This window comes from Zonotrichia leucophrys, chromosome 1 (genome assembly GCF_028769735.1).
Source record: "Zonotrichia leucophrys gambelii isolate GWCS_2022_RI chromosome 1, RI_Zleu_2.0, whole genome shotgun sequence".
Classification (NCBI taxonomy): Eukaryota; Metazoa; Chordata; class Aves; order Passeriformes; family Passerellidae; genus Zonotrichia; species Zonotrichia leucophrys.
In genome coordinates, this window is record NC_088169.1 from 84283535 (window position 1) to 84298000 (window position 14466).

At 37.3% G+C, this 14466-nt stretch overlaps 1 long non-coding RNA gene across 1 annotated transcript; it reads left to right on the forward strand.

The window, feature by feature from the left end:
- The first annotated feature begins 336 nt into the window (after nucleotides 1-336).
- Nucleotides 337-9152, forward strand: LOC135442310 (uncharacterized). The gene is made up of 3 exons (XR_010438654.1): nucleotides 337-476; nucleotides 6900-7020; nucleotides 8100-9152. It is a non-coding gene; the product is annotated as an uncharacterized LOC135442310 (long non-coding RNA).
- The last annotated feature ends 5314 nt before the right edge of the window (nucleotides 9153-14466 follow it).

Below are 14466 nucleotides of genomic sequence, written 5' to 3' on the forward strand. Positions count from 1 at the left end.
CAACCTTTATGTCTGTTGGGTGGAACTTCAGACGCTTTGTGGTTGCTAATCAGGTAAGGCAGCAAAGTTGAAACCCCAGCAAAATGGATCAGTGTGTGTTGTGCCATTTGGAAGCTGAATCTGCTAGGCAAACATTTCCAAACATGTTTTGGTGGCTTCAGATATAAATATTAAGACAACTGTGAATCAATCATTTATGAGCAAAAAGGGCACTGAGTGAGAATTTGGGACACCTGTGATCTATTCCCAGCTCTGCCTGTTCTTTGCTCTGAAGTTTTATCTGTGTGGCTTGTAATTTTTTCCTGCATGCTTGTACAACGTCTGGAAAAGGCGCTTCAATTTTGGAGTTGTGCCCTCCAGTGCATCTGTAAATAATCTTGCTGAATTGTATGAGCATGCAGTGTCGAGGAATGTGGACTTGGGAGAGGAGGGACACAAAGCAAATGTGAAGACTTTAAGTATACAGTTGCATATGGGTGAGTAGAAAACATATCCTCGTGTGACTTAGTGCTTCTAGAACCCAATGCTGTCAGCTGAACAGAAAAATGTCATTGTAGTTAGTGTAATTTACCACAAAATGTTTCTATGAATCTTGTTTGGAGTCTCTGTATGAGTATTATTTGTACAGAGAAAGAAGGTTGTGACATATGCTTAGGAATACATGTTTCATTTGGGAAATTTCAGTCCTATTAAAAATTTTGAGGTCATATAATATTACAGCTGCATTAAGAATTCATAGTTGGATGAAAGAAAATAGGTATCTTGTGTAGATTTGTAGTACCTTAAAAAACAAGAGAGATTGTATTCATTCATCTCTATGAAAGTAAAAATAAGCCTGTCTCTTTCTTACCACAAAGATAAATTGATAGCATCTTTAAAATACTACCAGTGAGAAAAAGGGAGTATTAGGATCAGGTCTAAGACTTTAAATACTGAGAAAAGCATTTAACAATCACACTCATCTGCTTGAGGCAGGTGTAGCTCATAAGGAGGAAAGGAAGGAACAGCTGTATCTTGGATAAAGGCTCCTTGGCCACACAAAGATAAATAGCTAACAGCTGGTTTCTCACAAGGGGTTACTTTGCTGTAATGCCCCTGTTTCTGCTCCCTTGCTTAGATGAATCCTCTCTTAGGCCAAAGGGATGACGTGTTTATACATCATGGAGACAGATGCTTTCATCCTTGAAGATGATAATTTATCCTGGCTGTGGAAAATTTGTTCTCATTGGTCACATTGGGAGTGGACACAGATGTTGTGTATTATGGTGTTCAAAGTCACACTACTTGTTAGGGTAGCAATGCAGCATAGCTTTTTTAGACATGAAAAATGCTGAGTAGGGAATGTGCTTCTTCATGCATTTAAATTCTGGATTTTAGTATAATTTATGAAGGTTTGCAAGGTTTGTTTTTTTTTAAAGAGAGTATGATAAGAGATCTTCATTGGATGCTTTACCATTCTTTCCAATTTTTCAGCTGGTATCCTGCACAAACACAATATTAATCACAGTGGGGCTAAAATTACAAATGTAAGGTATTTCAGCTAAATGGAAAGAGCAGTCTCTCACTCTGAAGGCATTGATGAGGACCTCAAAGGGGATGACAAGAATCATCTTCCTGTCCTACTTTTTCTACCTGTAGGATGGTGAGGCTATGTGATAGTACATATCCAAGAGTAACTGAGTCCTCTTTTGCTGACTTGTGTTGCAAGAGTTGAGTTCTGTCATCAAACCTGCAAATAACATCTAGTTTCATTTTCAAGAAAAACAGTCTGAATATGGACATTTAGTAGAGTTTACAAAGCATAATATTGGGGTTTTATGCCTCCTCCCCTCTATGGAAAGTGCTGAAAGGTCCAATCCAAAGTTTATCTTGCACTGTTCTTTCTTTTCTGCCTGATATTTATTGGTTTTGGCACATGAGTGAGGTATTTTCCTGTCTCTGGAGATGGCCTGGAAAAAATTTGTTCTTCTTGGGTGCATTACTAGCATACTCTGTAGATCTCAGAACTGTTTTTAGGATTGATGCTTTTCTCAAAGGCTATTTGAAATGATACACTTCTTGTTGTTTTTCTTCCCCAGCATGTGCTGTAATGCAACACACATCCTCGTGGACTTCTTCACATATACTAAATCTTGAGATTCAGAGTTTTGACTTTGCATTTATTTTGATAATTATTACAATAAGCTTATTAAAATAGATATATAGATGATGACACACATAGTCACTTGATATATATGGGTTGTAGCAGCTATCCAAACACATAGTAAGCACAATATCTATTTCCAAATTTTAGCTGAAAATCTAATTATGTAATTATGAATTGATAGATACAGGCAAATCTGATACAACATGAGTTTCCCCAACAGAACTTTACATGACAGAAGAACATGAAAGAGCTTAAGAGACTTTCCGGTAAATCTTTCCAATGCAATTATTTTTCAGAAGCTATGCTACAGAGAAAATGTATGCCTTCTAGAGTATCATCTGATGTTTGCCAAGAAGAATTGGTAATTTTTATGTGAAAATTGTGAGATATAATTTTCATTGCATCCATCAATCTTAAATATTTCATGCACTTTGACTTTAAGGGCAAATTAATATATTTTTTTGCTGCATTCAGATTTCTTAAAAGTTTATTTAAGCAAAAATGTACTCTAATTATAAATATATATGCTGATTCCTTATTTTGTAAGGCAATTTTTCTTAATTTTTGATTCTATTAGCTAGGTTGTATCTACACATTGCAAACTAAAATTACTAGAAAGGGAGCTTTAAGTCACAAATAGAGGGATCCTGCTATCTTTTCTTCTTTATCTTCCATCCTGGTCCTTCATGTTCCTGAATATACAGAAGTCAGTGGGAACAGAGACTGTAAGTGATGCCAACTTGACCTGACAGACTCAGTGTAATTTGATTGGTGCTGAGTCAGAACATAATGTATGTAACAAGGCTAATATAAAGAAAAATCAATTTGAAAAATAACATCTTTTATGAAAAGTAAATGTCCAGCTTTTTCTTGGTATAAAGTTTTATTTTTTAAATAAATACTGACTTGCTTTTCTTGTTACATGCTTGTTTGCATGGTTTAACCTCAGCCAACAGCTCACCCCCACACAATCACTTGTTCATTCTCTTCTGGTAGGATGGGGGACAGATTTGGAAGGGCAAAAGTGGGAAAACTTTTCTCAACTCATAGCTTGAGATAGAGAAAGTTTAATAGGGAAAACTAAAGCTGCACAAAGCTACACAAAGCTTCCCAGCAGGAAGGAATTAACTCACTGCTTCCCATGGACAAGCAGTCGTTCAGCCATCTCCAGGACAGCAAGGCTCCATAGTGCACAACAGTGACCAAGGAAGGCATCACTTTGAACAACCTCCTATTCTTTCTTCCCTGCAGTATTTCTGCTGAATGTGACACCTTATGGTCTGAACAGCCCTTGGGTCAGTCAGGGTCAGCTGTCTGGCTGTGACCCTTCCCAGCTCCTTGTGCTCCCCCAGCCCCCTCGCTGGTGGGATGGGGTGAGGAGCTCAATAGGCCTTGGCTCTGTGTGGGCACTGCTCAGCAGTAACAAACCCATCCCTGTGTTACCAAAGCTGGTTTTGGACAATTCCAAAACATAGACCCATAGTAGCTACTATGAAGAACCTTAACTCTATCAGGGCCAAAAGTGGCACTGTTATTGAAAGGGTATTTTCTGATGGAAAACTCTTTCAATTAAAGTTTTCCAGCAAAGTTTGAAGTACAGACTTCATAGATCTTTAAACATTGTGAGATCATTTTTACTTTTTTCTTTTTGTCTTTTTTAAAGGAATTTATTAAAAAGGGTCAAATTGTGCAGGGTAACAGGGGCATTAAATAGGACTTTTGCAAACTTAGAACTTTCTTCCATGGAGAAAAATCAAAAGAAAAAGGAGAGCAACCAAATCTTTATATTAAAGGTTTGAATTGTATTTGTTTGAGTTAATTAAATCTTATCACATTCATATGCACTTTCTAATTAACAATTAGCCATGTTTTCTTTGTAATAAATGAGAAATCTTTCAGGGACATGAGAATGGATAAAAGCATGCAGCAGCTTAATGAATCTCTATTTTATCTTTGGAGAGCTAAGTTATATTTAGCAACAGTGACAAACAAAACTCTACACTGGTTTATGGTTTCAAATGTGACAATTTCTTTATGAAATCAGCTATCTGCAAAAACAAAATATTCCAAAAATAGTGTTCTTCAGTACATAGTCTGTATACTCCAAATGAAAGTGAAGAAAGTAAACTTGTTATAAACAATCGACTAAGACTATTAGGAAGAAATGCTGCATTTAACAAGACAGCTTAACGTGCAAGAAATATAGGCAGTTGAAAACACCCACATTTGCCCTAAATTTTTAAAAGGTCGTCACTTCAAAAGTCTTGATCTTTACCAAGGAAAAAAATATGTTACTTCCTCTTCCTCCTACTTAATGGAAAATTTCGTGGTTTAATAAGTTAATGAGCAAAGGCAAACGGCAGATTTCCATGAAGTCTTGGTCATCCTGACCAGGTAATTGAGGTTAAAACTAGAGCCTGCTCTGTCTACAGTAGATTTAGCTGTGTGTGAGTTGGTGTGTTTGTCTTACCTAACCTCTTTCAGAAACATCCTTTTTCTTCTTGTAAAGTCATAAGACTTTGATGATTTAACCGTACTTCCATGAAATGGATTTAAAGCAGCATTGGCTGTGTCTAAATCTGGGTCTCCTACTGGCAAGTAAGAGACAAAAACCCTGCATGTAATCCTCGCTGCTCTTCTAGGTTTGCCTACTGGGGATATTCTCTTTGTGCAAATCACACATCATTGGGCCAAAGGCAGAACAACTCTATAGTTCTGCAGTTAATATCTGTAAAAAGTAACCCTGTCCTGGACTAAACTAGGACACTAGTGTATTGAATTCCTAGGTTATTTTGGGATTGAAGAACCCATGTCAGTGTTTTAATGACATTTTAAAAGGACTGTATTTGGAGAATGAAGATGGATACTTCTAATCACACAAATCTTTTTCAGATGAGAGAAAAATCTTCATTATTGATATTAAACAGTCATCATATAATTTTTGTTTATGCATTCTCCCTTGGTGTCTGCTTAGTGAGAGATTTTTGCGCTAATGCCATTTTCCCTGGGAAGAGCCTTGCTTATGACACATTTTGAACTGTAGATGGTGTGTGATGAATGTACATTTCTGACCACTTTAAGAAAGGAACATCAGTTCTGTGGCTTAATTCTAAACCTGGCCAATATTTTGTCTGATGTCCCTTGAATAATTAGTTGGGCAGTCTCACTTCCAGAACCATGTCCTGGAAAAGGACTTAATTACACAGCAAGATGGTGATTGATACAGCCAAAACAAACATTTGTAGGTGCACAGGCCAATTGGTGGCTCTGTGTGTCAGCATTAATGGTGTCTCTAGAGGTAGTGCCTTTGAATATGTAGTGTCAGAGGTGCTGTTGATGGTTTATCATGGACTGCTTGGTTGCAAAAATTTAGTTCCCTTTGAGTACCATTGACATCAATAGAAATTAGGAATACTCACATTCTGGGAGGATTTAAAGCAGAATGAAACTGGTTGTGTAGTGTTTCTTCTGTTTTCTTTTTCCCCCCCTGGTTTTGTTTGTTTGTTTGTTTGAATTAGTTACATATACATGGAGAATACAGTGCTTTCATTTCAACCATTTGGAACCAGGAAGTAGGAAGTTATGGCACAAAAGTTTATATTTTTATGGGGCTATAGTGATATTTCACCAGTGTGAAAAGCAAATGAGAAGATATTCTCCACCACAAAATCTTCTTGTCTGTTGTGAACTAATGTTCACTTTATCCTGTGACCAATACTGGATGTTTAATGCTGCAGATACCTGCTTACTTGCAAATGGAAACTCTATTTCCTTGATCTTGCACATTTAATGAGATGGACAAAGTCTTCTAATTCCAAAATCAGAGGCTTCTTCATAAGACTTGAACACCGTACAAGGTCAATCTTATGATGCAAAACCATCTTGTTGATAGATAATTTTGTTATGCCCCAAGGCCTCAGCTGTACTGTATTAGGTAAGTTGCAGACTTTTAACAATGATTAATGAGATATGCTCTGATGGCAAAAATCAGAAGACAGACACAGGAAAATGTGGCTGTACCAGAGGTGAGATATAAAGGCACCTAGTGCTAAACATTTTAGAGTATTCTTAGATTTGACTTGTGTAGCAAAGCCATTTTATCCAGGAGATCTTTCCTCAGTACTCACATCTTCTCATACCTAATGGGAAGTACAGGGGAAAGTAAGTACAGGGAAAACAGGTGAATGATTGTGATCAAAGGTTTTAACTGATTAAAGCATGTGAATGTACCAACATTATGGTCATCTGACTTTTATTTTCTTCCATGGCCTTCTTTTTTATCCTTCTGTTATGATTTAAAAAAACAAGGTTAATTGTTATTTTACAAACAAACTTATTTGGATAATCATCAAAATATTAATAGTAATAACAACAATAACAATAAGAGCAGCAATTTCTAGACAGTTTCTCTTATCTAAGCACCTGGAATTACTTTAAGATATAAGCTTCTCAAGCCCTATAATAATATTATGTCTGTTCATGTTCTACATCACTATGAAGGGGTGATTCAAAGATTTTGTTCAGACAAGTGTAGAACCTAGAAGAGAATTTTATTTCAGCTTTTATTTCTCAAACATCAAAGTTATCTAGGGCTTTATAGTCACTGAAGATAATTGTCTTCTTGCATAAGGGTTTTCTTTCCATAAATTTCTTTGAAAGAAAGTACCAAAGAGCAGCTGAGCTGGGGTTCTGTTCTTTCCCTGCTTGCAACCAAAATGGGTAAATGCTGCATTATTTTCTCTCATGTTCCCAGACTCAGGATCCCACTCAACTTCTTCAGGGCCTTAAGAAGAGGTCCGTGTCTACTTTCTTGTTACAAAGCATGTGAAGAAAGGCACACAATAGGCATGAGAACAATAAGAACAAAGTAGTAGGTAAGTTATAGACTTGCAACATTTCTAGTGTTTGTTTTTGCCAATATACTCTTTATATTTTAATAGATAAAGAGACCAAACAGTTATAACCTATCTTTGCTAAAACTTTGCCAGTCTGCACTTTTACCTTTCTCAAAGGAAAATATGCAAGGCTGTTACCATGTGCGCTACTCTGCTGAGAATCTTCATTTGTGACAATAAATAGAGTCACCATCAACAGGGGAGAAGCTGTCAAGGGAGACCAGTATTTACTTCTGTTGAACCAGCTGGTCATGGTGATCTTGGAACATATAACTAATCCATATATGTTTCTTTACCATTATGCCAAGAGTTTTCAACATCACCTGATAAAATCTCTCTCTTAAAGGTGTTTTTAGTTTTATCTGTGGGAAATGTTTTCTTTTGCTTACAATGAATAATCTTTTGGAATGTCAGAACTAGTTAGGTTTTGAAGAACAATTACTTTAAAATTTTTGCTAAAAAAAAGGGAAAATTTACTTCAGTTGTTTGGAAGTGATATTATAGTGAAACAGTTTTCCGTGAACAAAAATGTTATGTCAAGTTCAGATTGTAGAAGATGTTTCTCAAAACACTGAACTTTGGTCTAAAATCTGCTTCTGCGTTATTGATTATTCCATTGACTGGACATGGAAATAGACACTGATATTAGATTTTGAGTTTTTTCCTTTCTCCTTGACTAAAATCTTGGACAAACTACTCAAATTGAAATAAGGAGAAAAAGAAATTGGAAGAGTACTTTTATCCTAGATGATTTCTTAACAATTTCCTAGTTAGCAGTGTTGTGGTGTTATCAAGTCCAGAAGGCATGCCAGAAGCACTGTGGTTCATATTTCAGTAAATTCTATCCTGTAATACTTTTTTGTTGTAAATAGCAATTTATCCTTATACTAGAATCCAAGCCAGGATTATATCTACATGTATATTACATTGCAGATTCTCTGTATTAGATTAACATAGAGTATGACTTCAGACTCAGCTTGGAGTTATTGTCTCCCTTTGGAGGAGGTTAGTTTGCTTATTTGCTGTGCTTTTATCTCAAAAGATTTCTGTGTTTACAGACAAGAAGAGCTGGTTGGGATGTGAAGGCTGAGGGCAGATTTGTCTGCTGTGACCCTGAAATGGTGAAGTTTGGGATCCTGAGAGAGCCAGGGAAATGACAGGATCACAACCCTACACTTCAGAAGAACAGATTTTGGACTGTTCAGAGAGTTACTTGGAAGACTATCGTTGGGTTACTGCCCTAGTGAGCAGAGAAGAGGAGAGAAGAGGAAGATCAGAGAGTCACTTAATTTTCAATGATCACCTACTCCAAGTTCAAGAGCTGCTGATCTGTTTTAGTAGGAGGTCATGTAAAGGTGGCTGGACCTTCTCTGATGAACAAGGAACTCCTGGCAAAACTGCAGTATAAAAAAAAGGTGTACAAGAAGTGCAGGCAGGGACAAGGGCCCCAGGATAAACCGAGAGAATTTATCTAAGTGTGCAGGGCTGGTCTTAGGAAAGTCAATTTAGAGTTTAATCTCACAAGGCACATGATGGGCAACAAAAAGGATTTCTGCAGGCATAGCACAGCAGCACAAGGAAACCCCAGAAAATGCGGAGCACCTGCTGAATTGGTCAGAGGACCCTGTGACAATGAGCATGAAATATCTTCTTTTCCTTGGTCTTTGCTAGTGTGATTTACTTTCACTAACCCAGATCTGGGGGATCTGTGCCTGGCCTCAGTCAGCAGCTGGTAAGCAATTACATTGGATTTGATTTCCCATTCCTCTGATGCAAGCACAGAATAGTCAGGGATCTGTCCAGTGACAGGACAAGAGATGATGCACACAAACTGAAATACAGCAAATATCATTTAAGCTTAAGGGAAAAAGATTTTAGAGTGCATATGGTCAGAGAGGAAAGTTATGGAGTCTCAGTCAGTGGAGGTATTCAAAACTTGACTGGACACAGTCCTCATCAACCTGCTTTAGCTGATCCTGAGGAGCTCCAGAGGTTCTTTCAATCTCAATTGTGACCTACAGGCTGTGCCTTACTGCTACATACGCTCCTCTGTGTTCATGGGTAAGGACCACATCAGCTTACTTCTCATGAGGAACAGCTCCTCATGGTGACTTGTCACCTGTAATTACCCTGAGAATCTGGTGTCACTTTGTGAAAGGTTCTGCACAAAATTTGTATCTTCAACTTTTTCTGTCATGAAGAAAGTGCAGCCTAAATATGGAGTTAAAACAGGTGTGTGCAAGACATTGTAATGGTAAGAACATTAATAACAATGTAAGAGTCACAAACATCTAATTTAGTACCACAGGTATCAGAGCAGAAAAGGTTAGGGGTTATTGATTAAGAAGGCTTTGCAAATGTTTAATTGCCCCCTTCCTATATGAAAAAGTGATACTATCATAAGCTGCATAAATTGCTATTTGTTTTATAACAAAGGTTCTATCTAAAAAGCAGTATGCTTACAGTTGCCTTCTTTAAACAGGATGTATTTTCTTTAGTTTTAGAAAATATAACAAAATATGGTATCTGAACATCTGTTTATAGAAGTTGGGAAAGCTGTGTAAATCTTTAATACTGTATGCTTGTTCTCTTGGTTTCTGTCATCATCTATAATTTAAAGCAACTAAATCCTGGATTTAGAAAGGCTCACTATTTAGCTAGATCCAGGAGTAACACACAGCATGCCTGCCTGTTTTTTCCTCAGGGTGCTAAGAAAGGAGCCTGGTGCTTTGATGAGGTGATAAGATACAAGGATGGTTGCAGAAATGTGGAAGGGCCACTAGACACATCAGGGGTAGCACCACAGCCTTAGGCTCTCCTCTGCGGCCAGCAGCTATGAACTTCAGCAGAATGTTCAATGGAGAGTAAAATTTAATTAGAAGTGAATTGTGCCAGGATCTTCTGCCTTCATTCTAAACATGATAAGACTTGACAGCACCTCTGTCCATTCAGGGTGAAATTTATTGAGACTTTGCTATCATATATCAACTTTTTGGAATTAAAAGCAGTCCAGTAAAATGCTAGCAAAGAAAGCATCTAACGATTTAAGTTTAAAAACGTCAGCCTTCAATTCTTGCACCTTTACTAGATGTACAATTTTGTGGAGTGGTCAAGAGTTATGTCAGCAATTGCAGGTTTGTATTGTGATAAAAAGGGGCTGCTGCCTTAAATCACTTGCCCTTACTTAATAATTTTTTTCTTTTTAATTAGAATAGCAAATGATCATGTTAAGAGATGAATTTCTATAATTAGGGTTCTGTAACTTGTATATTCTTTCCACTGAAGATTTAAAACAAAGGCAGAAGAACAGAACACAGGACAACAATGTGTTACTTATATATATTTGGAAGTAAAATTTACTGTCTCAGTAAGAATTAGGAGATTCTTCCAGGACAAAAATACTCAAGTGCATTTCTTGAGATTGATGATCTGATTAACATTTAGCATTTTAAATATACTGAGAAAATGATTTATTTAGGAGATCCTCAGATGTATCACAAAATGAGAAATTTAAGGGGCCAATGTCTCTCGAGAAGCAAGATGATATAAAAAATAAAATTTCAAACAAAAAAAAAATTAAAAACTAGTTTAGATTACAGTTAAGATTAAGTATAATTTAAAACTAAGCATAACATTTTAACCAGAAGGGAACATTATGAGTTTATATTAACTACATAAGGGCTGTACCTCAGAAAGACTTCCTTAGAAATCATGGTTTTAAGTAGGTAGTTTCTTACTAGTGTGATACTAACACTCTTTTTTTACTTACAGGGAATTGATGATGGTTCTACATACATTATGAGCACAGCCTGTATCAGTGTAGTTTTGGGGTATATATGCAGATCATCTGACTCTCCTGCATTCTTTACCAGATTACCCTTTCTCTACTCCAAGCTGATCAGCTCATGATTTTGTACTATTGATACTCACTGCATCCTTTCTCCACAGCTGGGATTCAGAGATCAAGGTGTATCTCAGAGGCTTATAGGTTACCCAGAACTGCAGTCGGCTGTTCCTTTGCTTCTGAGGTGTGGGGTCTTGAGATGGAAGAGGAACTACTCAGCCGTGCTGTGGCTGAGGTCTCTTAGCAGGGCCATGTATATGGAGGGGTGCCAATGCCAATGTGCCAATTGCCATACAGAGGAAGGCCAGTGCACCCTTTGGGAAAGGGAGTAGTCTTGCACAAGCTGTGTCATGCTCTGAAACAGATGTGATGCAAGACCTCTGCATGATTTTGGCCCTGATGTTATTGCAGGAAGCTGAAAATTGTCCACCTACTTCATTATAAAACTTGGTGTTTGCTTTGATAATCGCCATACAGTTATTAATTTTAATAACATGTAGATAAAGATTTTGGAGTATGATACATTTCTGGTCTGGTGTAAGTTATGTCTGAATAAACTCTATCTTGCCCACATTATAAATGGGTGGTGTACTGGCTTGCTTTCAAACCACACCATTATCAATATCTCCATGTTTACTTGTTTGCAGTGCTTACAGAAAGCCCTGGATATCCCAATCTTCATTAAGCAGTGTATTTAAGATATTTCCAAAATCTAGAGGTAATACAAGATGAAATATATAAATTCTGAGAATTCTGCCTTGATTATTTGTGGAACTTGAAGATGGTATTGGCAGTCAGCTGCTGGTATGCAGTGTAAATTCAGTGGGAATCAGCCCCTGGCATGAAGAAAGTGATGTCATTAAGAAGCGGTGTGCCCTTCTGCCGGGTACAGTTATCACTTATAGGAACCTTGTAACAAGGTAAACGTGTTCTGACTCTTTTTAAATATTCGGTTGTTCAATTGCCTGAGGGGAGGAAGGTTAAACTGTACACATTAAAGTGTGTGAGTGCATATGTATGTATGTGTGTGTATGTTTTTCATCTGAAGGGATGGATAGCCTGTGAATAGAGTTCACCAAATGTCTACTGAAGAATTAAAAGGTTGCACCTATGTTAATGCAGCAGCATTGAAAGTGCACAAGGCTTGCATGACATCAACATGTCCTGTTTTCCTGGCATCTCTCTCAAGCAGCTCTCAGGCACAGTTTGGGGGTCAGAACAGGCTGTGGTCCCTTTGCACAATCAGTCTGGATTTGGATTTCTGTGCTGGAAATGTAAGGAGTTTTATTTGTTTGGTTGTTTTTTTTTTTGTGCAAGGTGTCCTGAAACAGCTGGTCTATGCATCAGAGCACAGAATCTGGTCATTTGAGCATCACAGCCAGCAACAGAACCATGGATCTGTTCAGGTGGGAAGCAGAACTGCTGGATGTGAACTGGAGGACTGCCTGTTTTGCAGTAATTAATCATCACATACCATAAATCCTGGTGAGTGCAAACTGTACTGCAGAACGTAGTTTACTCCTGTCCAAAAAGTGTTAAATATTGTAGCATCAGGGCTGTGAATGACAGTTTCATGGATTGAGCTGATGTGCACATTTCAAATATGCTAAGCACACCAGGCCCTGTAGAAAAATATGCTGATTATTTTAGTGCCAGGCAGCCACCTTGCAGCTGTTCAGCCTCAGAGGTGCTTCTTAGGCAGGCCTGCAGCTTCTTGAAAGTCCCAAGTGTGTCATTTCCCTCCAGATGTGTGGGAAGATGGCTCCCAAATCCTGAATTGTACAATGGTCTCAGCTGAGCCTTCTAGTAACACTGATGCTGGTAGTGTTAGATGTGATAGCATAGACACTGGTATCCCCTCTCAGCTCTGAATGCAGGAAGCACAGGTTTCCCTGCTTCTTGCTGTTTGTAGAAGGAGAAAACCATGGTGGATGAACTATGTCATTTTAGTTGAAGAAATGCATCTGAATAATCTGTCAGTTCATTCACCATCCTCTTTCATGCATTCTTAGTAGCTATGTTTTATATGGGTAAATTATATTTACCCAGGACTTGTCTCTGAAACTGAGCCCAGCTGACAAACCGGTGTGGTTTATTTGTACTATTTGTACTATAAGAAAGATATTAAAATATTAGAGAGCATCCAAAGGAGGTCCAGAACGATGGTGAAGGGCCTTGAGGGGAAGCCATAGGAAGAGTGGCTAAGGTTAATTTTTCTGTTCAGTCTGGGGAAGAGGAGACTCAGTGTAGACGTCATAGCTGTCTACCCTTTAATTTGAACAACACATTACTCCTTGCTCTATCACTATGGATTCAGACAAAGAGTCTCCCTCTGCCTCCCCTCTAGGCCCTCCTAAGGAAGTGGAAGGTTGCCAGGAGGTTGCTCAATGCTCCAGTTTGAGATCTAAAGGCATAACTTAGCTCTCCTTTAGAAAACTCTGTTTCACAGACAATAATTACTCCAGAAAAACTTCGTCATGTAGGATTTCTCTGCAGAGAAAAGATTTACTTAAATTTAATCTCCTTCTTCCTCCCTCCTAAAACTGAAAACTAGCAGAATTTTAGTCTATTCCATGAAAAAAAAAATACATATCATGAAAAGAAATAATTAAAAATCAGAGAACAAAAGGAAAAAACAGTGGAAAGAAAATATGATTAAATCAAATGAAAGAGAAATAAAAGGAAAATTTGGAAATTATGTGAATAAAATGAAATGCATTGAGAAAAAATGAGGTGGAATGAAAATACCAAACCTGCAAAAACAATATTCATTGAAATAAGGGAAAAGAAGAGACAGAATAAAAATGAAGAAAATGAGATGCTTTAAAAAAAAAAGACTACAAAATGAAGAGAAAACTATATGATGTATGCCACGAAGTAAAGGAAAAAAGATCAAACCTTGACAAATTGATCCTTATTGAATTCACAAGATTTCATTTCCTTTCATGAAAGAAAAGTCTTAATTTCATGAAAGGAAATGAAATCTTGAAATCAGAAAAGAAAGTGTAATAACCACTCTGGAAAGGAGATCTGACAAAATGAAAAGCACTTAAAAAAAAAAAAGAAAATTTGCAAATGAAGTGACTACAAGCAAAAGTATAGGGATGAAATGAGTTGCAGTGAAAAGGACCAAAACTTCACAAAATGATATTCATTGAAATCTTGAAATCAGGGAAGAGTCAAAAGAAAAGACAGGAGAAATATTTAATGAAATCAAAAGCTTTAAAAAAAAAGGAAAAAAAATCTACACTGAAGTGAAAACATTTAAAAGGCAATGAGATCACCTAAAGTGCAAGGAAATGGACCAAACCTTGCCCATTTGATCCTCACTGAATTTGCAAGATTTCATTTCCTTTCATGAAATTAAGACTTTCTTTTCATGAAAGGAAGTGAAAGGGAAACAAACACACTGAAAGAGACATATGATGCAATCAAATGTAAGTTAAAAACAAAATGAAAATTTGGAAATGCAGTGAATAGGATGACATGGATTGGGATGAAATGCGGTGCAGTGGAAAGGACCAAACAACGCCATGTTCCCAAACTGACTGTATGAAATTTTCCCACCTCGGTGTTATGTC